The 24,858-nt window shown below is 38.4% G+C and overlaps 1 protein-coding gene across 4 annotated transcripts in view; it reads left to right on the top strand.

Moving 5' to 3' along the window:
* Positions 1 to 24,858, top strand: part of CALD1 (caldesmon 1) — a 164,518-nt gene that overhangs the window by 42,484 nt on the left and 97,176 nt on the right. For all 4 annotated transcript variants that reach the window (XM_036230889.1, XM_036230891.1, XM_036230888.1 and 1 more), the window contains exon 2: positions 16,145 to 16,238. The gene's annotated coding sequence lies outside the window, so the exon portion shown is untranslated. The remainder of the gene's footprint in view (positions 1 to 16,144; positions 16,239 to 24,858) is intronic.

Raw genomic sequence — 24,858 nt, 5'->3', positions numbered from 1 at the left:
CTGTGCCCTGAGGCAGTTTCCTTGAGAGTCTTTTCTCACTGGTTTAAAAGGAATAGAAATAAATGTGGCTCACAGTGTATTTTGAAATATGCCTGGAAAGAAAAATAAAATCTCACCTGATCCTAAAAGTATTGGGAATAGCAGTGGAGACCAAAATCAGACTTTTATGCTGGAATACTTGGAACGATTTGGGTGTTTGTTTGTTTCTTATTGAAAGGCTATATCAGTCGACTAAAAGCCCAACCAACCTTATCACAGATGCAGGAAAAGAAACCAGAACAAAATCACATCGGCTATCCCACGGTTTTTTGCTCTTGCTCTATGACTCTGTTTCCGGGATTAGAAAGCCAGCACCTGAGTTCTGGACCCACTACATTCTGGATAATTGTAGACACTGGACTTAATATCGTCTTCAAATGGAGATGACTTACTGTTTATCTCACATAGTTCTTACGAGAATCAAACGAGACGATGCATGATTCAACTATTACAATGCAACGCATTTCCGTGTGCTTTCCATACCTTCTCTTTCAAACTACAACTTTTGAAGAAAATAACATTTAGGTTATATAACAGGTTGCTTTGGTAACTTCATTCAGAACTTACCATATTCTGCCCTGATAGCTAATAAATATTCATCCATATATTCGTTCATTTATTCACTTTATTGAGCACTTAGCAAATGCCAAGTTCTGGACAAGTTTCCTCTCTGCAAATAGATATTAAAACTGTGTAGAGCTTCCCTGAGTGTCTTATCATTAGATACTTTTGAAAGATTTTGGCTGTTTCTTGGCCACTTATTCATTCCATACGTATTTGTTGAGTAACTGCTATATTTCAGGTAATGGCAAAGTGTTAAGGAATCAGTGGTTAAAGGAAAAAAAAAACAAAACAAAACAGACACACCCTCATGGAGCTTTCACTCTGGTAGAAAAGACAAACATTACATTAATAGGTACTCAAACACAAATGTCATTCCAAATTGTGATTGTACATGATGATAAATAACAGCTACAAAAGAGAATACCATGAAGGTAAAAATCTGTGTATCTAACACAACAAATTTTAATTTACTACGCCTTGGCCACAAATGGGTAGGATACTTGAAGCCTTTAACATATGTCATGTGCTTGTGCTGTAACAAAAAAAATAAGAGCATATACGATTCAAACTTTGTGGGTTTAGGGAAAGCTAAGAGTTATCTAAGTAAGAAATGTGTGAGTATTAGTAGATAGGGATGTGGGGATCATTTTAGTCTTAGAGAATAGCATGTCTTGAGGGTTCTGTGGCCTGAAAGGTTTGGATCCACACAAGAAATTGGAAGAAAGCTGGTGAGACAAGATCACAAAAGATAGTAGTACAAGAGGAAGGCAGAACCAGATCGCATACGGAACTGTGGGTCGCAGTAAAGAATTAAATCTACATTCTAAATGCATTCTGACGCTCTTGAGGTATTTTAAGTAGGGCAGTGACATAAGATGATTAAAGTTTTCAAAAAGGTTGTTATTTGCAGAAGGATCGAAGATTTGAACAGACAGACCAAGTAAGGAGGCTCGTAGAATGGTCCGGATTAGATATGGTGGCTTGGATTAGGGGGGTGGCAATAATGATGAAGATAAATGGACTGTTTTAAAAATATATATATTCTGGAGAGAGAATCAATGGATTTGGTAATTTATTTCATGGGGAGTGGTAGGGAAGGGATGGTGAGTTAAGAAGTGACTCCCAGGTCCAGGGCTCAAGCAAATGCTGGTACAATTTACTAAGATGGGAAGAATTAGGGAATATGGACTAGGTTCAATTACATTCTTTTTTGCTGAAAGAAAAAATAGCAGTACTTGAATTTTTTGTGAGTCATAGAGAGGAAACAAAAGTACAAAGTATAATCCCCACCTTCGAAGTGCTTGTACCCTAACCTTTAAATCCACTGCTGATACTTAACAGACTTTCTCAAACCACCAGAGCCTCTGGTATGATGCTATTGGGCTACCTCACTACTAGGACTTACCCTTTCCTCCCTTCCACTGTGTGTCTGCATATATGTTTGACTTCAGTAGTTTAATTTGTTATACCTTTGAAGTATCTCACTTCTCAAGGTTCAAATCGGTCAATCTTAAAAATCTGGTTTTTAAAGACAACTTTTTGAGGGATTCTTCTATAATCTTGGCAGTGAATGAATGATAATTTAGGTCTTTACCACTCTGTCTTACTGTTATTTGCTGTAACTCAACTACAAATATTTCAATGACATTGCAATTACTATTCCTGCTTCTCCTGCTTTTCCTGTTATTTGGAAATGAGAAGAATCTGTAGAAAGAAAATGTGATCAATTTGATCCCCCAAGAGTCACTAAGCCCTCTATGTTTAGCCGTTTGTTTAATTGCTACATTTGTTTAGCAATTCAATACAAAGCAGTGAAATTTAGGGATAAAGATTTATATACAAGAATGTCCATCACAGAGTTACTTACAATAGCCCAAACATGAAATAGTCTATATGTCCAATGATAGAGTAATGATTCTATAAATTATGTCACTACTAATCATGTTAAAGGAATGGTGTAGGAAAATATGTATAGGTGAAAAATTGAATATATGACATTAAATTTGTTTCTAAACGAGGATCATGTGTGTTGCTAAAAAGAAAACTAGAAGGCAATATATCAAAACTTTAATCTCAGGGTAGAAGGGATTAAAAGAGGCTTTAAATTTCCCACATATATTTCTATATTTCCTAAATTTCTCATAATGAAATGTATAGTTCTGTAGTCTCCATAATAATATGTATGTCTACATAGCATTCAGAGATCGGTCTGACTTTACAGATTTAACGATTGGAACCTTTTGCAATAGAGTAAAATAAAACCAAAAATAGTCTTGATAACCATCACTGTTTCAGTCCGTTAATAAATAATTGTCGAGTACTGTGTGGGTTGCTCTGGGGACATAAGGCAGTATAAAAATGTGATTGCTCACTCAGGGTGCTTACGATCAAGTGCCCACACTCCACTCCTGGATTTCCCTCCTTTGGGCTCAAAAAGCCTAAAAGCACAATTAGGACAAGTTTTGATTTTTATCTCTGAATTTTCCTTTTGAACCACATCGCGTAATAAAAGGGCTCATAGAAAGAGAGAAAGGGAAAAAAAAAAACCAAACAATTGAAGTATCTGTGTAGCCCGTTTAAATTCTGGCAGAATTTAATGTTTTCCTCTCTCAGTCTTCTAGTTTATTTCACGTAATGTGTTTGTGGTTCTAGTCAAGGTTCTGGGATGGCGTTTGTATGTAAGCTTAGATGTTTCAAGTTATTCACAGTCATTTGTTTTTCATTCTTTCTCAGGAGTTTGTCACAGTCACTTTTTTGTGTTTCGAACATACGAAATTGCTGTCATCTCTGGAAAGTATGTTTTAGAACTTTTTCTTAGGAAACTGAAAAATATGTTTTACAGTTAGGTATATCAGCTCTATTCAGCTTATAATTGTGCCTTCATAATGCCCAAATTGTCGTTTCAAAAAGAGACAGAGAGTTGCCCAATAATTATTTGGAGGCAATTGCCAAAAATGTTTTACTGAACTAATTTATCTTTTTCATTTAATTCAATCAACTCAGCTACAAAGGTTGAACATGATGAAGTTTCTGTTGGCATTATTGTTGGCATATGAATAGAGGCATTGCTGTGTTTAAAAGATGCTATCCTTATTAATTATGTGATGTTCAATTTGAAATATTTTATTAATGTGGACATGGGTTTCATTGACCCATCTGTATCTTTACTGCATTTGGTTAATTACTTTTTTTAAAAAGATAGCAGTCTGCTTTTAAGTTTGTGGCCACAACAAATTGAAGCCAGGATATCATTCATATCACCATTAACCATCTAATATAATTGCTGATAAAAATATCATTACCAGGCTTCAGTGAAGTTCTGATTGTTCACCTTTTATCCACTTTCAGTCTGGTCCTAGAAAGAAGAACATTGGATAACGAATCAAGATTTAGAAATAGAAAAGTTTGAACCCCTGGGGACCTCATTTATTTATTCACTTAGCACATGTTTATTGAGAAACTAATACGTGCTCAGAACTATGTGAGGCACTGGGGATATAGAAGTGAATAAAGTATTGAGGGAAGATCACATGACAAGTGTTCTTATCACAATAAACTTAAAAAATAAAAATAAAAGAACTCAAGCCAAAAAAAAAAAAAAAAGCAAATAAGAAGTAAATAGTTTAATATTTATTTTCCCACTAGGGAGTTAGCTATGTGAAGGCAGAGATCTTGCCTAACTCCATCTCTACTGTATCCTTAGCAACTTTCATTTAATAACTAAAAATAGAAGCCAATCTGGGCCTGATGTTTTGTCTCCTGAGATAGAAATAGTAAAGCCAATTTTAAATGTTTTTCCCTCATATGACATATGTGAAGAATCATATACATAGGAATAAACAATGTACGAGAAACACATAGATAGATCTTTTTCTTTTTTTCCATTCAAGAAATATTCCTAGAATGTAGTTGAGTGAGAGTCAAGCTTATAGGAATAATCTCAAATCTTTCCTAATATTTTAAAAAAGTAAACCACATGGAACCTCAAATTTCTGATGACACATTACACCAGCAATAACACTGTAATTGAGACTCCATGTGGAAGGCCACCTTGACCAGATCTATTTCGGCATTCAAGTGCTTTTGGATTGTGACAGTTCCTTGAAGGATTTATTGTATGTTAGAATCTCCCCACTATATTATTACTGCAAAGACAGTCTAAATTTCAAGGGCCACAGAGAATCAAATCTTAAGATTGCTATTTTGAAAATTTTTAGTCATGATAGCAATTGGGAATCAAGCAGTAAATTGATCTGATTTCTAAAAACAAATACAGTTACCGATTTGTCTTAAAATAAAAACCATCTGCTGCTAAATGAATTTGGTTGGTAAGCAACCAAAACAGAGATAGAATGGAGTTCTGCAGAGAGAACAGACTTGGGGACCCAGATCTACCCATGACTAGCTGAGAGGGCTTAGGTAAACCATTTAACCTCTCCAGGCCTCTCTAGGCCATCTCGTTTGTAAAATGTTGTCAATAATATTGTCTTACTGACCTCCAGTGTTGCCATCAAAATTGCTTGAGAAAAGGGATGTGAAAGCTGTTTACTGTAAAAGTGCAATGTATTTGTGTACTTTGGTCACAAGGAAATCGGTCCACCAGTGGCTGATCTCATTGAGGACAGAAGCATAATTGCCCTGTGACCAACCCACTTTGTCCCTACCAAGCATTCCAGACATTTCAATGCAGGACCAGGGTCTATGGGAAAAAGTCAAAAGGAGACTGATCAGAGGAATTTCACTGGCCCTTCCCAGGGCCCTGTGCACAGAACGGTCCCCTGTGCATTGTTATTTTGCTGTGTTTGCTGATGTCCACAGTTTCCAAGACAATAACAGACCGGTAACTGGGTGATGGTGAACAGAGTGAGTGTGATGTTTTACCAGTTTTCTAAAGCAAAGGCCTCTGTATCTGGTCCTTGGGTTTGCAACCTTCACTGGCTACTTTCTCTTTTAATTGCTGAGAAATGACATCGACCAGTGAATTTTTTCAGAGCTACATAAACTGATGGTCTTGTCTTTTGTTACATGGGTAGGTCAAGATGATTCTATGTTCTGACCTGAGCTCTGAGCTTTGCCGCTGCCCAAATTCTCTATGTTACAGTTTTATGCTTCATGGTGACTGAGCTCAAGTCTGTGGACTAGGTCTTGGCTCATAGCTCTGAGATGAAGGAGAGAGGGGGCATTTCACTTTGGGTGTTATTTTGCTTTGTGTTTTTGCTCATTTTAAGCCACTGGCCATAAAGAAATAAAATATACAGCTCTGTCCTTAGGTATGTAAATTTCAATCAGCAGGCAAACTAACACTAGAAAACGTTTTAAGAAGACTTTAAACAAACAAGTATATATTATATAATAGGGATATAAAAATCGATTCACTACATCAATAAAATGTGCTTAAATTTTACACTGAGATGACTGAATTGAAAAAAAAAAATAATTCAATTGATTTCTGTAGTCTCAGCCAGAATGTATTGAATTAAGACACCACTTCTTTGTGAATATACAAAATTCCTGAGTCCCGAATTCATCGATGAGATTGTCAATAAATCGAGGGTATACGGGAATTAAAGGAGTTCGTTTTAGTTAAACTGACAGTTATTGAATGTAGTCTATATGCCCGAAGTTGTGCTGTACAGCGGATCTCTCCAATTTATTCATCTTGCATGGCAAGGATGTAGGAAAATCAGCCCTCATACGCTGCTGGTGGGAATATTAAATGGTGCAGCCACTTTGTAAAAATGTCTCATAGTCCCTCAGACAATTAAACATAGAATTACCGTATGACCCTGCAATGCCATTCCCAGGTATGTACCCAAGAGAAATGAAAACGTATGTCTACACAAAAACTTGCTCATAAATGTTTATAGCAGCATTACTCATAATAGCCAAAAGGTTGAAACAACCTAAATATCTAGCAACAGACAAATGGACAAACAAAATGTGGTCTATCCATATAATAGAACATCATTTGGCCATAAAAAGAATGAAGTGCCCATACATTTTACCACACAGATGAATCTTGAAAGCATTGCACTGAATGAAATAATTCAGTTATAAAAGACCACACATTATATGATTCTGTTTGTATGAAATGTCCAGAATAAGGAACTGTCTATATAGAGACAGAATATAGATTATTGCTTAGAGATGCAGGGGAAACTGGGAGGAGGAGGATGGCTAAAGGGTTTCTTTTTAGGTGATGAAAATGTTCTAAAGTTGATTGTGGTGATGGTTGCACAACTGAATGTACTAAAAACTATTGAATTGTGCACTTTAAATGAATAAACTGTATGGTATATGGGCTATATCTTAATAGCACTGCTATTTAAAAATAAAATAATACCTGATAAATAATATATACTCAATAAAAAATAAAGAAGCTGTACATTGATTCATAGGCAGAAGAGCACCAGGAAGAGTACATCCATTGGAAAATGTAATATACACAAAAACTAAGTGTACTATTTCATACTAGCATTTAACATAGTGCCTTACGAATAATACAACAAACATCAGTGTTCATTGATAATGATAATGATGATGGTGGTTGTGGTGGTGATGATGACAACTTGGACTTTTCAATACCTCCATTAGATCTTTCTTGATGTGTGGTAGTGAAACCAAATTCCAGCTGCAAGTAACCATGGTTCTGTAAAGAGAAAGATTACATTTTCGCAGGAGTCAACATCTTATATGTTTGTAGCCACAGGAAGCTTATCAAACACTGCCGTCAGCTACTTTCCCACGAGAAGTCCAGAAATTTCGTAAAGCCATAGCGATTTTCTCTTTCCTATTTGCTTCAGACAAGCAGAGAACTTTTCATAAAACTTAAAAATAAACATCTGACATTCACCTTGCTGTGGATACATTCTTATTGCTTTGCCAATCAGACATTATCTTGCCTATAAAAATCCACTCCCCTTCTTCTAGTAACGATTGAAAGATCTTGGTTATTGCAAATAGCATCATTGATTACTCTTAACTCAAAAAATGTCCCAGGAAAATATAAGAAAGGCTACATAAAAATAGGAAAGGCTAAATAAGCACGGTTTTAAGAAACCGAAGCTCTTCCTCTGTACTGTTACGTGATCTGTTCCAATAGGAAAATGTTTTCTTCTTCATGCTTGTATGACTAAATATGTAAACTGTATCCTTTTCATTCCATAAAATGTTCAGAGGAATTCAGCAAAATTTCCCTGGCTACCACTGCTAGTCCTGGCCACCTAATGGTATAGAAACAAGATATGAATTGATTCATTCTGCCTTCCAGATAACAGAATAACAGGAAAGAGGAAGAGAAAGGAGCTAGTGAGAATTGGGGTCTACAACATCGTAGGTTCAGTAATAGGCACTTTGTATATTATCTCATTCATTCATTCATTCAGCCACCTGGAAAACTTTTATGGAGCATGTGTCCTATGCCGTGCAATATGCTAAATGCTTGGGGTAGAATTGTCAATTAAGACTATGTCATTGCCATCAAGAAGCCCATACTCATACAATTAAAGCCCACTGTGGCAATGCCACCATAAGGACATTAGCAAAATACCATGGAGTCACAGAGGAGGACAAACCTTTCAAGCAGTTACTATCATACTCACTTTAAAATAAGTAACCGGTATCTGACAAAGAACTTCCCTGATGTCATACCTGTATTGCGACCCACGGCCTGTCTTCTTTTACAATTCCATGCTGCTTTCAAGTGAAAGACTTGTGTCTAAACCAACTTAATAGTTTAAAGCTTGGCCAGCAGTCCAGGGAATCTATTTGTTGTGGAATGCCAAGAAAAATCTTACTTTCATTGATTAACTGACTTTTTCTTGAATTATAAGAACAACTTCCTTAGTCTCTCACTTTATTCAGCCTGCTTGGTAGCTAAATTCCTAACATAGTACCTTATTAATACATTTTGTCCCTCTTATCTACTAATGTATACAAATATCTGGATATATCCATATACATAATTCCATATAGTAAGGTAAAAAATGTATCCCATGAAAATCAAGAGATTCTCCCATACACGTAAAAATTCACACTGAAATACAAGCATACTATGGACAAATGTGACTCAAGATCCACAGGCAAAAACTTAATGGCAACATACGATTTAAACAAATAAAGAGGAAACCTATGCAAAGGCTTGATGCGTGTATGAGCCATGGGAGACAGGTTTGGGAAGGTCGGTAGTGGAAAGTGACAAGGACAAAGTGTGGGCAGTAAGCAAGGAGCTGAATGCACTGTGAAGTTTCACGACATCTTAAGATGGTAAGTAGGTAGTCCATGTATTTGAATTGCTTTGGTATGGGCCACTTGCGAAAACATTCAATATTTCCCTTCTAAGATGTAATAAGCCAAAATATATATGTGGAAAGTTCACTAAGTCATTGGTAAATAATCCAGTGTTGACTTTTAATTTAGAAATAACTGGCCAAATTGAACCCAGCCTTCCTGGCTACAATTTTCCCCCTGCAGAGTACGTTGATTTGTAGTACCTTATTGTTTTCTCTCATTGTTTGTGTTTCTTTTTATTGTTTTCTTTTTCTACTGGTATAATATATGACCAGAGATATTGAACTTTTATGATTTTATATATATTTCAAGCTCATAAATTCCCATTACTTGTCACCTTTCCAGACTGAGGCTTTATCTTTTTTAATTCACATGTCATGAAAATAATCATTTCTATTGATGTATAACATAAATTCTGCTGCAGGATGTGTTTTCACAAAATGAACAGAATGGGGTGTTCAGCACCCAGATACAGAAACAGAACATCATTAGCATCCCGGAAGCCCCGTCCCTGGTCCCCTCTCACAGTCATGCCTCTCCTATCTCTGCCACTGCCCCAGGCTAACCGTTGTTCTGATTTCTAACACTGACTATTAGTTTGGTCTGTTTTTGAATTTCATACAAATGGAATCCTACAGCCGGTGTGCGTGCACATGCGTGTGACGTCTGTTGTTTAACATTATGTTTCTGAGATTCGTTGCCTGAATAATACTTAGATCATTCTAATTGCTATACAGGATTTCACCGTCTGCCTGCCACAGTTTATCCATTTTACTGTCAATAGACAGTGAGATGATTTCCAGTCTGTGGCTATTATAAAGAGTGCTGGCTGTGAGCATTCTAGTTTGTTATTTGATGAATATTTAATTTTTCTTGTGTATATACCTAGGAGTAAGATTTCTGGGGCACAGAGTCGACAAATATTCAGCTTTTGCAGATACTGCCAAATATTTTCCTAATTGATTGTACTAATTTACTAACTGATTGTATCAATTTACATTTCCACAACAATGCATGAAAGTTTCGGTTGCTCACCACTACTTTGAATTGTTGGTCTTTTAAATTTTAGCTATTCAAATTGTGTGTAGTTTAAATTTGAATTTTTCTAATGATTAATAAGATTGAGCTCTTTTCATAAGTTTATCTGCCATTTTAATATCATCTTTTGTGAAGTGTTTATTGAAGTCTTCACCCATTTTCCTATTGGGTCATCTTTCATCATTATTGATTTGTGGGAATTCCTTATATATTCTGGATATGAGTTCTTTGTCAGATATATGACTGCTAATATTTATTTATCAGCCTATGGCTTGCTTTTTCACTCTATATCACTCTTAATATTAATGCAGTGCACTTTATTAAGTTTAGTTTGCGCCCTTTATAGTTAATGATTTTTATGTCTCATTTACAAAATCTTTGCCTATCCCAAGATCATGTAGCCATCTACTTTTTTCCTGAAAGTTTTAATGTATAAGTTTTCACATTTAGATATGCAATCAATCTGGAAAGATTTTGGGGGGGATGGGGATATGGTGCTAAATAAAAGTCAATTTTTTGTTTTCTTTTTTCCATATGGATATCCAGCTGAAGTGCCGGATGATGTTACTTTCCTCCAGATAGGGTTATCTTACCTTCTAATAGTTTGATAGAGTTGGGGAAATTCACTTTAGCTGAATTAGGGCTGAGGTGATTTGAAACTCATCTGCCATTTTGTACGATGTCATCAACCTCTAGTTCGCGCCCTCTCCAGAGATGAACTCTCCCAGGAGCCTAACTGAGATTATATCCCAAGATACTGTCTTTTTTTCCCCCCTGCTTTCATTTTTTTTAACAAAGTATAATTTATATACAGTAAAAATCACTCTTTTTAGTGTATAGTCCTGCAAGTTGTGATGAATGCACACAGTTGAGTAACCACCACCACAATTAAATACAGAACAGCTCTATCTAATCCCAAATGGTTCTTCTCTCTTGAACTTCAAAGTTTTTCCTACTCAGTTCCATGAGACTGCTGAAATGTCAGCTGTGCATTTGGGAAACTTTCTGCTTGGTTTCTTACTTTCTTATATCGCCTTATCCTTTGTATCCTAAGGATTCAGCAGATGCCGCGAAGGAGAAATCGCTGAATGTGAGGTCACTTTTCCAGGCTTTCCTTCTCTCCAGATGTTGGCCCCTTAAGACTTGGTTACTGCAGCAGCATTCTGAAGCCTACAGATAGATTTATGCCTTTTGGAGTTTTATCCAGATTTTCTAACTGTGTTTAATGAGAACACTGGATTGCCATACGCTATTCCGTTACAGACGAACACCTCGGTCAGTCTGCCTATATTAAACAGACTCATTAAGACCTTCCTAAAAAATAATTTTTTTTTGTATAGATCTCAAAGGTAAAAGGTAAAAGAAATGTCAATGTCAACAACTATGACTACTCCAAGTGTTGGATCATAGAAATCGCTTTGGAGTCAAATAAATCTAGGTTGCAATTCCAACTCTGCTATGTATCAGCTATGTGACAGTGAATCTGAATTTGTTTCTTTTCTTTCAAATGGAGATAATAAAGACACCGGTTTTACAGGGGATTTTTTTTTTTTGAAGATTAAGTGAGATAACAGATATCAAGTACCTTATACATAGTAGGCATTCCTTACATTATAGATATTTTTATGTAATATGTTATCATTGGAATTATAAAACACACTCATCTCTTAGGAATGATGGAGAATGGGTGGGAGTAGGTGGTCTCGGAAAAGCAACGCTCTTCTCTGAGCACCCTGTTAGGTGCTGAAAAGGGTGAACTCTATTGAATGTGTTTTACTCACAACCATAGCAAGGTTATTCACAGATAATGAGACACACACAATAATTTTTTCCTTACGAGATCATAGACTTATACACAAACCATCTGAGTTGGAGGAATATTAAAAATCTATTCCAAATGCTTCATGTTCCAGCTGAAAGAATTGAGGGGCCAAGAGTGGTTAAATGACTTGGTCAAGGTCAATTCACTCATTAGTATTTATTTAAGTGACTTAAATTCCCTAAGATAACATATTTCTTCCCTTTTAAAATACTCCTCGCTCCCATATTCCACTATAAATGTAAAACAGAGACAATTCACAAGAGACAATTATTAATGCTTTATTGTTACTGGCTCATTCTTAAAACCCATAGATCTATTTTTAAATATTTTATTTTAATTTCTATCTGCACAAATTATGTGATTTCCTGCCAACTGAGACTGAAATAGCTACTTAGCATTCCTTTCCCATTCCAAAGATATGTCCTGTAGCTTTTCATTCTTCTGTCTATTATTAAGAAATATTCTGCTTTATTCGCCAATGCACAGGAGAGAAAGGAACTCATATAAACCTAGAGAAAGCAGCTCTCTTCAAATTTACCAAGTGAAAGAGGGGACAGGGGGACCTCTATCGTCTGGGCACTGCATGCACAGGTGGCCGTGTGCATCCTTGGCACTCTGCTCTCTGGGTAGGGACATATCACCAGCACTACAGCCACCCTCATGATTTCCAGCAAAGGCAGCACTCTGGGGATTGTTTTTTTGGTAAGTCCCTTTGTTTAGCACAGCTTTTAGCATTGTGTATTCTACTATAGGACAAATAAGCCTGAATCTCACATGGACCACAGAACTTGGAAGAGTTTCATAATCACAGTGCACACAGTAATCTCATAAAAGTCTCACAGCAGGATTCTCAAGCACTCCTCATGGAATACTCTCTCCCTAGAGCTTCACAAGGGTTACTCATTCCTGGAAAGGTATTTTCAGCTGAGGTCTCCTCTTTACAGAGACTGCCTCTCACCATCCAACACCCAGTGGCCCCCAAATGATCTCTCATTTTAGAGATCAAATGAGATAGATGTGTCCAATGTGCTTAGAACAGGACCTGGCACTAAAATCCCTCAATACACAGTAGTTATTATTACCTCCATAATAAAAGCAGAGCATATTATAGAAAAGCCATGGGAGGATTTTTTTAATATAAATGTTCATGTTGAAATCAAGGGGTCTTAATTTGGCCACATAAGGTAAATCTTTTAATTAATTAAAACCGGGTTCTTCGTGTGGACTATACAAAGTTATTCATCTTTATTAAGGATGCCTAATTTAACTGTTGCAATAACTACCTTTTATAATAAATTATCATTTGAGACCCTCTTCTTCACCTTGGTATCCATTTGGAAAATGGCATCTTTCTGCTAACTTAGGGAAAGAATTTTAAAGTAGGATTTTAATCCCTTTTTGAAAATGTGTACTGGCAACGTTTTTCCATTTGTGTAATATAGGAAAGTGCTACTTTCTATTTCTCGTGCTACTGCATGACTGTGGCCAGAGACATCCTGGGGGTTTTAAGAAAATCACTACTCTTGGAGGCCTAGAAATCTAATTGGGAGAGAAATTCCTCCTTTCCTTTTATTACACCTTGAGTCTCCCATAGTGAATGAATGCTTTCATTTAAAACCCAGATTTCTCCACATGCCTCAGCAGATGGTTCCATCAAAGGAGCACTGAATAGTACCTGGCCGTTTGCCACTGGCTGGGAAGGGGACTGTGGAGGGAAGACCCACTCATTTGCCTAACACAGTTCAGCTCTCTCAATCTCCCTTCCCCTCTTCCTTTATCTCAGTCTTTCCCTTCCTTACCATGTCCGGTCTAGACTCAGCTTTGTCTGCAGACAATTCCAGCAACTGCCCCTGGGCCAAGTCAGCCCAAATCTGTGTTTTGAGCAGTGAATTAAAAGCTGTGGCTTACAGGGAACTGTAAGTAATGGTTCATGCAGGCATCTATTTGAAGTCGTAAGGTAACCCATGGTAGAGATCTTAAAACAGGGTGTGAGAGTTTTGTCATCATTCCTGCCCTTTGATCCTAAATCTGAAAATAAAAAGGAAAGTATATCTGAAGACGAGCTCCACTTTCAGTCAGTTTGCCATTCACTTTGTGGTTTCTCTTAAAAACCTTTCTGTCGTTGTCTCACTAACGAGACAGTTCGCAAGCATATACACAGACACTGTAGACTGAAAAATAAATTCTCCACTGATAGCATTCTGTTACTCTATTTTTTCTCTATTCATTTCCAAATTTTAAAATAAATGTACCGAGGGAATTGAGAAAGGGAAACTAGGCAAATAAATATTGACCCTGCCAGAGGGTTCGGGCAAGGTACTGGGAATTTTTTTCTCTACAAATTTAAACGTTTCTCAGTATGTTTCTTTACAACCCAGGCAAGTAACTCCTTGCTTTCTTCAAGTCTCCTATGCTTTCACTGAACCCCGAGGGTCAAGGAGGGGAGGCCATTCTGGGGTGGATACTATGACCTCCATTAGCATCCAATTGTAGGGAACTTTTTTTAAGGTGCAAATTCCTAAGCATCTCTGTGGCGTATCCCATATGATATTTTTTAAAAAGTCTCCAGAAGATTCTGATATGCAGCCAGTCTGAGAATCCCCATTTTAAAACGGGGATTTTAAGGGAACAATACACCATAAGTGCCATGAGGCCACTTATGGTTGCTCATTGTCGTATGCCCATTCTGTTCCTGGCACATAGAGGGCACTCAATCCATATTTGTTTGTAAATTTACTCGTAGGAACACACTTTGTAATTTGTTCTCATCTACGTTCCATCCTCTAGTACTCTGCAGATGACTTAGCAAGTGGTCCTTAGATTGGGAGAGGAGTTGTGAGACAGGGAGCATAGACTGCTTTGGGAAATTGATGAATGCTAATGAGAACTAAGACACACAAAATTTGGCCTACAGTTTTGGGGAATTCACAGTCTTCCCTGAAACTCATCCATGGGTTCTGTTTATTCATTCACTTATTATTCATTTTGTAATGCCCATCTGGGTACTGGCAGGGGGCTAGGAACTCTAAGGAACAAGATTATGGGCCAGGTTTAGGCAGAATTTCCAGCAGGAAGATGGCTCACAAATTGTCTTGTCTCTCTCTCCTCAGATTTATAGAGAAGACCTCCCAATTTTGGCCCACAATAGACGAAAAAGAAATTAAATGAGATTTGGAGCTCTTACTACTTTCTGGCTTTGTAACCTAGAAGTATAATCATATGTTTTATCACTCCAGCTTGATTTTGGATTCCTTAAGTCAGGGCCCACATCCGCAGTATGTTGAGCAAGGTACTTTTGATGTACCAACAACACAGCAATTGCTTAGATGAGTGCATTTGGATTGAGTAGGAAGAGGTGGTAGATGTTGACGGAAGAAAGCTAAAGGCAGCCTGAGTGACTGCTCAAGAATAAGAAAGTGGATGGCAGCTGCTTTTGCTGACTAACTTAGGAGCCCCCAAGGTTCCATGATTCCTCGTTTGCAAACCAACCTTCCTCAGGTAGATACAAACCATAGGTAATACCTTAGGCAGGTTTTTGCTTTTGGTTTGATTTGTTTGTTTTGTTCTTTACCTGTGAAACCTGGAATGAGAATCTAGGAATCCAGGACCGATTTCTAGCAGTGCAATTTCAACTCAGCCCCTGATCCTTTGGAGCTTCTGTTTTCTTCCGGTACAAAATGCAGAGGGTGCGGGTGGGAGTAAACAAGGTATGCTCTTGAGGTTCCCTTGAGACCTGTTATTCTACCAAATGAAAAGCCAACATGAAAAGCCCAAATTGAATTTTCCATGCTCATACCAGTTAATATTCCTCGTTGTACTATGTTGGGAGCAGGTTTAGGCGTGTGATGGTGATTTATTGTCAGCTATTATTTGTTTTGGTCCTTCTAATGTTTAATATTTATTGCTATGTTTCAAATGCAAGAGAGTTAACTCTAGATTATCTACTAGTACATTTCTATAATTATTTGTCATCCCCCAGAGCCTCCTCTACTACCAACTGATCAGGTTCCTACCCATCACCAACAGAAGACTTTGGACAAAGTAAAGGGTCCTCAAGAGTCTAAACCTTAGAAAGCTTGATAGTTGAGCTAGGAAAGGGGCAAGGCCTTTGTCTTTCCCTATTGGCATTTGTACTGCTCCCTGTTTTATAGTAACCGTACCACCTTTTCTACCCCATTACATAGAATGATTTAGAAGTGGACTCTGTAATAACTGGATTTATTTTCTTTAAAATTCAAATGCACTGTATCTACTTATATCTGAGCCTTTTTTCTCCTTTAAAGTCCTGACTAACAATAGTACCCGAGGAAGAAATGATATTTTAAAATATATAGTCTACATGCAAGAAAATTATTTCCACTTAATTGTCTTTCCATCTTCCTTTTATACCAGGTATCATTAAAACATTCCAAGATCATCCAATCAAATTCTACAGGGATTGGCGATCAAGCAGAACACTCTGACGTGGATATCTGATTGCTTACCTGTAAGTAGAGTTTACGTGATTGGTGCCAAGGGGGAACTCTGCTCTTAGCAATTATATAGCGTATCTGCCTGATTTTCTGAATTATTGCATTTCCAGATGCGCCATGAGAAAATGAGCTCTCTGCTGTGCCCCTCATAGTGTACTTACCAGTCAATTAAGCTATCAAATTTGGAAGAAATTGTTTTGTAATCTGATTTTTGGCTTTATTTTTTTTTAATTTTTCCTACATATATATCTTAAGTAAAACAGTCCCCAAACAATAATAAAATCCTCACTTCCTGCAAAGAATGCTGATGACTTGAGGGAATAAAGAGAAGATGAGTCAGTCTTCCAGGCGAAATAAGCTCCCCTTTTATGCACACACTGGTGATTTTGCTATGGCCACCACAGCAAAACACCACCGACTGGGTGGCTGAAACAACAGAGATTTATTTTCTCAGAGCCCTGGAGGCTAAGGTCCAAGATCAAGATGTCAGCAGGTTTGGTTTCTTCTGAGGCCTCTGTCCTTGACTTATAGATAGCCGTGCATTCCTGTGTCTTCCCAGGACCATCCCACTGCAGGCATGTGTGTCTTTCTCCTCTCTCTCTCTCTCTCTCTCTCTCTCTCTCTCTCTCTCTCTCAATTTCCTCTTCTTATAAGGACGCTGGTCATATTAGGCCCACCGCAATCATCTCATTTTAAAAGCCTGATCTCCAAATACAGTCACATTCTTATGTACTGGGGATTGGGACTTCAACATATGAATTTAGGGAAAACAATTCAGTCCATAACAACCTATCAGCATTTTTCTCTCTAATCTGCGGATTTTTAGTTTACTGCATGTGGACTTCCCTCTAATTCTCCTCTTGGCACTTAAACATTAGCATTTAAACACTCTCGGAGCATTTTGTTTTTCTACAATTTGTTATAGTCCTTCGTGCATGGCTCTCATTTCTCTATGACATTACATAATTTTTGAAATTGAAGCGTGTGCCCTGCCTTTTAAATCTCTCATAGCACTAGAAGAGGTTTTGTGTGTAGTAGACATTTCATAATATTTATTAAATGACTGAATAAATGAATGAATGAATGACCAAATGAATGGGTTAGATGCAGCCCCTGAACTTACAATTTATTCACTTTACGACTCCTCCAAATGATGATTATTAGAAGTGCTTTCGCTTCATGTTCTGCCCCTTGAAATAAGTCAAGGCTGGAGAGGGGCTCGAAGGAAACTATGATTGACTGATGGCAGCAGAGTTACCCCTCTCCGCAAAGAGCTAGGAGACAGTAAATAGCATGAACCTACCCCAGATAAAATCACTCCTCCTTGACAACACTGTTTGGGGACCAAGAGGGAAGGACAATGCATTTCAATTGAGACTTACTGAGTTTTAGGCCCTGTGGAACAAGGGCCTGTGTCTAGAATGCAGGGGATATGTATGCATGCCCGAAGCTCAGGTGACAACTAGAAATAGAGATGTCTACAGTTGTAACCTATACATAGGGATTAAAATCATGATGGTGGGTGTGGCCACCCAGGAAGATTGTGTGGAAGGAGAGAAGCAGTGGTTTAAAAATGCCACCAAGGGGAAAAAATCTACGTGCAATTTCTGATGAGGGTTTGTAAAAACGTACATATCAGCAGAAGTGTATGTCTTTCTATTTCTCTCTCCTTGTATTTCTTTGGTCCTATTTTATTCCTTCCTCTGTCCTCTCTTTCGTGGACCATGCCCTTGCCATTCCTGTAGGGCTTTTCCTACCCAACTTCGCTCCCTCTAGCTCACTTCATGATGAGCATGTGTTTGACTCCCCACCTGCCTGCCTAGAGCTCTCATACGTCAACACCTTTGGAGCCATTTTCTTCATCAGCCTATCAGAGCTCTCAGATTAGATCATAAGAGAGGGCTGGGATTAGATTCCTTAATGTCCAAAGAGACAGAAGGCACCATTTCTGATGTAGCCACGTTTACCCTAGCCCTGAATTTCCCTAACTTTGTCTGCTTACTGTGATGCAAGTAAAAGGCGGAAAGATATTTATTCATTTCTCTTTTGTTTTCTAACATGTTATTTCTTTTTCTTTGAGTTTCCTCCTCGCTTTTTTTTTCTTTTCCCTCTATCTCCCTCGGTTATCTTTCTTTAGCAGAAACCCTTGATCATTCTTTGGATTGTCTGATTATTAGCAAAAAAGGCTATCAAAGGTCTAGAAGCTTCCTCTTTCTTTGCACATCCCACCCATTTTTTTTAAAAAAATGAACTTTGATTTATTGCTTTTCTTCAAATATCTTCTTCTATTCCTTCCTTTTGGTGTCCTTCGAGCAGCCAGGAAAAAGATCTCAACTTTCTTGTAGCTACCCAAAATGTCATTGACACCTGAGTCAGTGACTTTTATACAAATTATTATTTACCGAAAAGGAGAAATCTTGAAGTCAAAAGAAAACAGCTCTCATTACTGAGGGGTATTCCAAGTGAATGGTGGCCAGTGGCCAGCGTAGGTGCCTCCCAACTGTGTTTCATTAATTTCAGGCAGCTAAAGGACTTGGAGAGAAAGATAATTTTCCTATGAACATGTGAAAGAAGTGCTTTGAGTTGTGTGCAGGCTTCGCCCTTGTTTTAGAACAGCAGAAATGGGAGATTTTATAACCACGGTGGGCCAATATTTTCAGTCACTTGAAGCTCCAGATGGAGTGGAAAGAGAAGGTCTTTTTCTTCCCTTTTCCTTGGGTTTTGCTGAACAAGCCTCCCTGGATGCCCTTGACAAAGTGTTTGGTCTCCTGTAGAGTACAAGTGTGCCCACAGTTGTTGAAGTGGGTTGTGAGGGGTCTTTCTTACAGTAGGAGTCTTTTCTGCAGATTGCTGGCTGCCACTGTAGAACGAGGCTCATGTGTGAGAAAGTATCGAATCCACCCCCTTCCCTAAGAGACGCACCCCAAGGAGACTGCTTTTGGGGTCCTCGTCATGGGGTATAAGGAGGAAAATATACAATGAACTCCAATTTGGTTAGGGATTAAGAGGACAAGAGGAATACAGATTCCTGTAATCTTCTCAACATTCTGAAAACCTTCATGATAAGGAGGGTAAGAGGACATTCCGGTGTCACCATGTGCAGATTTTTAAGCTGTGGCCAAACCGACGGGGCTTTCCTGGCCAGGGGACTGCACACGCTGAGCCTTGAGAGGCGCCTCCATGGTAGCTCATACTTCTGCCTTGCTGTGTGATGATGGCTGAGCCGAGATGGGGGCGTAAAGAGCAGGGAGGAAACAGACAGTGGTGCCAGGAGCTTTTGTCTAGAACTTTCCAGACTTTTGTTCTAATAAGCACGGGTGATTATGCAGTAGAGAGGAAAAGAATGACTGTGCTATTTAGCTTTCGACCAAAACTATCAAAAGTCTTACCTGAGATTCCAGCCACGATACGGTGTGTACAGTTCAAGGACACAGACTCAGTCACTTCCAAACTCTGCTTTGGGATGTTCAAGGAAACGTAAGTTGTGAGCATCTTTCACTCTTCTGTGCAACGGTCCTCCAATACAATTAAATAGAACACGCACTCAATCCAAAGAGGAAAAAAAAAATGGGACATTTTCCTTTCTATTATTCTCTGTATCCCAGGTCCAACTTAATGTCAAATTAAATCTAGATTTCTTTTTTAATTGACTTTTACCAGAGGAAAAGGCAAAAAGTCCATTCCCTGAACCAGATATTTTAAGCCAAACTTATTACTTAGGGTTTTGTTTTTTTCTTCTTCTCCTCTCTTTTGCTAATTCAAAACAACGTGTCTATCATTCACTCTAACACCAGCCTTTAAGAGCTGGAGACAAATGGAGTCTGAATATTCACGCCAATGTGGTACAAATGAGCTGTGATTTCAGGATGCTGGCTGTTTCTCTGACAGGGGAAAAGAGCGGTTGACTAGTTTAATATTTTTGGCTGAAAACACTTTGTTCAAGAAGGATAGAGAAGGCCAACATTAATATTGAGTCCTGTTAGCTAATGACCAAAAGTGATATACCGTGGAATGGAACATCCTGAGTTTGGAGAAAAGTGTGTTGATCACATCCAGAGATGCAGAGAGGGAATGAATACACACATACGGGGGGCCGGAAGCAAGGAGCAAGAGCGCTTCCAAAAACATTTTCTCCCGGTTCTTCAAAGAATATTCCACCCCAAAGTGTATCATACCCACGCTCGTGAACCTGATTCCACCGCAGACTTCAAAATCCATAAACATAAAGACGTTGGTTATAATGAGAGACTCTGGGGACGCATCTAACTGCCTCCTCCAGGTCGCTGGCTAATGGTTTAGGAATAAAAGATGCATTTATAAGTTGGGGTTGTTGGGGGAGGCTTCTGACCACTATTAGCACCATCTGTCTTTTTCTTGTTCCTCAACATACATATCCAGTCACTTGTTAACTTATTCATTTGACGGAATTGGACCTTCTCCATCCCAGGTGCTGTGTTAGCTCTGGGTTGCATTAGCAATGCTGGTGTTCCTTCATTCTCTCCTATTAAACGGACTTTTTTTTTTTAATTCAACGTAATGGAAAATTTGGTGAATCCAATAATGTGTTCATTGACGTACATTACGATTTCTGATACTTTTATTTGTTTTTCATTGGCCTCATCTTGGCAAAGGGTCATATTTTAAATTTCTCTGCCCTCTCATCCACCTATCATACTTAATTATGTGGTTTATAGGCAAAACGCCACAAAGCACACTGGCTGTATCTGTAATTCTAAGTTTCTGAAAAATCACTTTGAAGAATGATGCATAATTGCCCCAACATTATGTTTCCTGAATTCTGGTTTTCATGAAGCACTTTTTAAAAAGGGGATGTAACTGTAGTTTTGAAGTAATTGAAAATTAAAAGCAAAGGAAGGGTGCTGTGATATTTTTATGGAATGCTTGTAAGTACGGAAGGCGAGAGACCCAAAGTAGATTTGCTGTGAAACGGATGGAGATTAAGCCTCTCTCTCAGACAGGTCCCTGCCACAACCCCTGCTGACTAACTTTTTGCATTTAATATTGTGTTCTCTTTCTTAAAGAAGGCCTCCCAAATAATCTTTAGTTCCCACAAAACCTAGATCTGCCCTGAGACTGCCACAAACATAAACTTAGAAGTTTCAACTTCATGTCTAAAACTAATTAAATGAATAAAGCAAAGAAATGGCCAAACTTGGAAGTGTCGTAATTTATTTTTTAAGACTTTAGAATCAATTCAGCTTGTTTTCTAAAGCGAACCCCACTTAAATGAGATAATAAATCAGTTTGCCAAAGCACAAATGGATATAACAGGAGATTAATTTTTACTTCATTAATAAACATCAAATATGAACTTATCCTAACATGAAGCAGGAAATAAGTCCCAGTAAGGGGCATTTGTAGAAGAGCATGGATTCTTCCAGGCAATCACATGACCATTTAATCACCAAGGGTCTTGCCACAGTCTATCTAGTATTATCCATTTACAGGTCTTGTGACATGGAGCATAGTGCTATGATTAACAGCACAGGCTGCTTGGACATAAATCCCAATTCTATTATTTATTAGCTCTGTGACCTCGAGACAATGACTCACCTTCTCTGGGCCTCAGTCTGTTTATCTCTAAAATGGGAAAAATAAGGATTGTTATAAAGATTGAAAATGATGCTCATTAAGTCCTCGGAACAGCTTGATAAATAGTAAGAGTTACGTCACCGTTGGCTAAATGCATAAACTTCTCCATCTGGACCGTAACCTGGTGTGTGTTCACTCGTGGCTTCGTCCTTGTAGCTCCACACAGTCTTTGGCCTTGCCTGAGGGGGTGGCAAAGGAGATCTGACATTGAGCAGTTTCAGACTCGCTCAGAAGTTCTAAGACATTTCAATGACAGAATCATGTAGTATTGATCACCAAAAAGAACAGCTCCGACAATTCCACAGAAGTTGAAAGATAGGATGGTTCTGAATAAAGATAAGACTGAGTTAGACGCTAGAAAAATATATGGGATTTGCAGAATGAGTGGAAGTCACTTCAGGTTACAGGAGAGAGGAAGCAGAGACAAAGGCCGAGAGGCAGAAATGAGAGCGAGATTATTGCAGGACTAAGTTGTTGGACTGGGCGAGAGTGGTGTTTGCATGCGAGGGCGGGGTTGGGAGAGGAATCAGGTGATGGGTACAGTGGAGACATTCCATGGAGGGCCCCTGAGGTCTACAGAGAACAGAATGGTGGCACGTGGGAGGAAGGTCATCCATCCTCACTTACTCTCCCCCTAGTCAGTAGCCCTCACCTGCTTATTCCCCAAACCAAGAGCCCCAGGTGCTCATCAGCTTCCCAGGCCCACAGGGCAGTCACTGAATGGAGACAGTAGTAAACTTTGGGCTGCTCCTGTTTCCAGTTTAAAGCATCTTTGATTGCTCTCTCTAGCAAAGAATATTCAAGTCCAAGTGAAATAGCCTGTCATTGCTGAGGTCAGTTCAGCCTTTTTGCTATGTAACATCTGTTTTTGAAATTCGGCTGAGACCCTGACTTAAATCTGTTTAACTTAAAAGGCAGCGAGAGAACATCTTGTTTTCATGAATGTCCAGAGGCTGTGTGTCAACAAATAAAAGGTCTGTTTGCGGTATTCGGAGTGGAAAAGCTGGTTGTGAGATGTTCTGCCACTGGCTTAGATTTATCACGGACTGTTCATTTCTTGGAATCGTGAACCAAAGTTTAAATAAGAAGTAGACCAGCTCCATTTTAATTAGCAACTTTCTGTTTGAGGGTGAGTGAGAAACATGCTTTTATTGTCAGAAGGTCACTGAGCTGGATGGTTTCTAGAAAAATGCCCGCGTCCGTGTCTCCTATGTGAAGTTAACGTCTTCAGTGGATTCCCAGGGTCTATATAAATTCCGGCAGACAGCCTCTGATGGATCATTATTTTTATATTACTCACATGGGATCTGAAGTGGGAAAGACGGGACGAGAATAGTTCACGATCCTTCAAACCTGACCAGCTACCTCACTCCTCATCCACTTCTTTGGAAGAGATAGTGGAGAATTTGATTTATCAGCATCTAGAAGAGGGAGTGTCTGGCACATAACAGATGCCGATACGTGTTTGCATTTTACGAATACAAACTCTCGTCGTATAAATTTGTATTCCTTTTATGAATGAATGTCTGTTTATGTGTTAATATCATTCCTGTTTGAAAAAGCTACCACTGCCTGTGTCCTATTCTAGTGCTCCCCTAAAAACCATTAGTTCATTTCTATATTTCTCTTTCACAGCAGCTTGTGTTTTTGGTTCCTAACCCTCATGGCAATCTGTGTTTTGTTTATTGCCTATCTCCACCATCAGACTGTCAGCATGGTGAGGGCAGGGTAGTTGTATTTACACCTTATACAAAAGATTCTACCCTTCCTAGAATCATGGCTCCTACATGAATGATACTTGAAAATATTTGTTGGATTTTTTTAATTGACATTTTCGTTGTGAAAACTATGAAGTTTTCACGGTTATAGAAACTCTCGAGTACTCTTAATTATGCATTAATTTAAATACAATGAAGCAGGTGATGGGGCTAATGCATTTGAATATGCAGGGACTTTCGTGTGGTGACACGCTCCCATTCATTCGACCATACGCTCTACTGTCATCGGTTAGTTTCTCCATCTCTGTCCTCAACTTAAGGTTGTCAGGTCACATCTGCCATTATAACTGGTCAAGACAAATATCATAGCACATGACAATAGTTTAGGATTTTTTTTTTCTCTCAAGTAGTTAATTCATTCTTTGAGGGATTAAATCTATGAATTTAGCCTTATTGGCAATACATTTTGGCCCACCAAGCTACCTGGTAAAGGCAGCACAAGGGTCTATGGTCAGAAAGAAGATGTTTTGGGTGTCCAGTGGCTTAATTTGCACATCCATTTGTCTGGGAGTCACTGTAGACCTTTCTGGTGGTCAAGCAAAATACAAACATTTCAACTTGAGTGGGAAGAAACTGGATTCACTTGCTCCATTTCACTTGGGCTGCCTCTGTAAACAGGGTTGAAATAGGAATGATTTGTGAGTTCGAAAAGATCTCAAAAGAAATGCTCATTCGTTTACAAGAGGTGCAATTCCACAATAGTTTCTTGCTTTGTATACTTGAAAACATTCCCAAAGAAACAAAGTTGGATGCAGAAAAAATAATGGGAGAAAAGAAAAATAATACTCTGAATTCTGAACAATTCTACTTTAATAGGTTGATCTGTCTGCCAGCTGGCCACAATGTTGACTACTTGTAATATATACTTTTGGTAGGCCACATGTAGTTCTTGGAACTGTTTATATTAGACTGCAGAAACTTAATTATTCTAAAATTGGCAGGACTCACTCTGGTTACTTAATGCAAAATTGCTTAGTCATCTTTATACATAGTGCAGACAGCATTGTTTAAGTGTGAAAAATTGGGAAATGCAAATGTGCTCCAAAGAGATTTTAGGTCAGGTAGAAAAACAAGAAGGTGACATTTTTTTTCACAATGCTTAGCAGGTGGCTGCCACATGTTTTAATTTGATGAGCTAGGTGACTGTTGAGTTGAAGTCGTCCCTGATTACAAGTGTTTTTCTGTTTGTGCGTGCATGTGTGTGTGTGCGCGCGTGCGTGTGTGTGTGTGTGTGTGTGGATTT

This window comes from Rousettus aegyptiacus, unplaced genomic scaffold (assembly GCF_014176215.1).
Source record: "Rousettus aegyptiacus isolate mRouAeg1 unplaced genomic scaffold, mRouAeg1.p scaffold_m13_p_13, whole genome shotgun sequence".
Taxonomy (NCBI): domain Eukaryota; kingdom Metazoa; phylum Chordata; class Mammalia; order Chiroptera; family Pteropodidae; genus Rousettus; species Rousettus aegyptiacus.
Note: the sequence above shows the minus strand (reverse complement) of the source record. Positions and strands in the feature narration are given on the sequence as shown.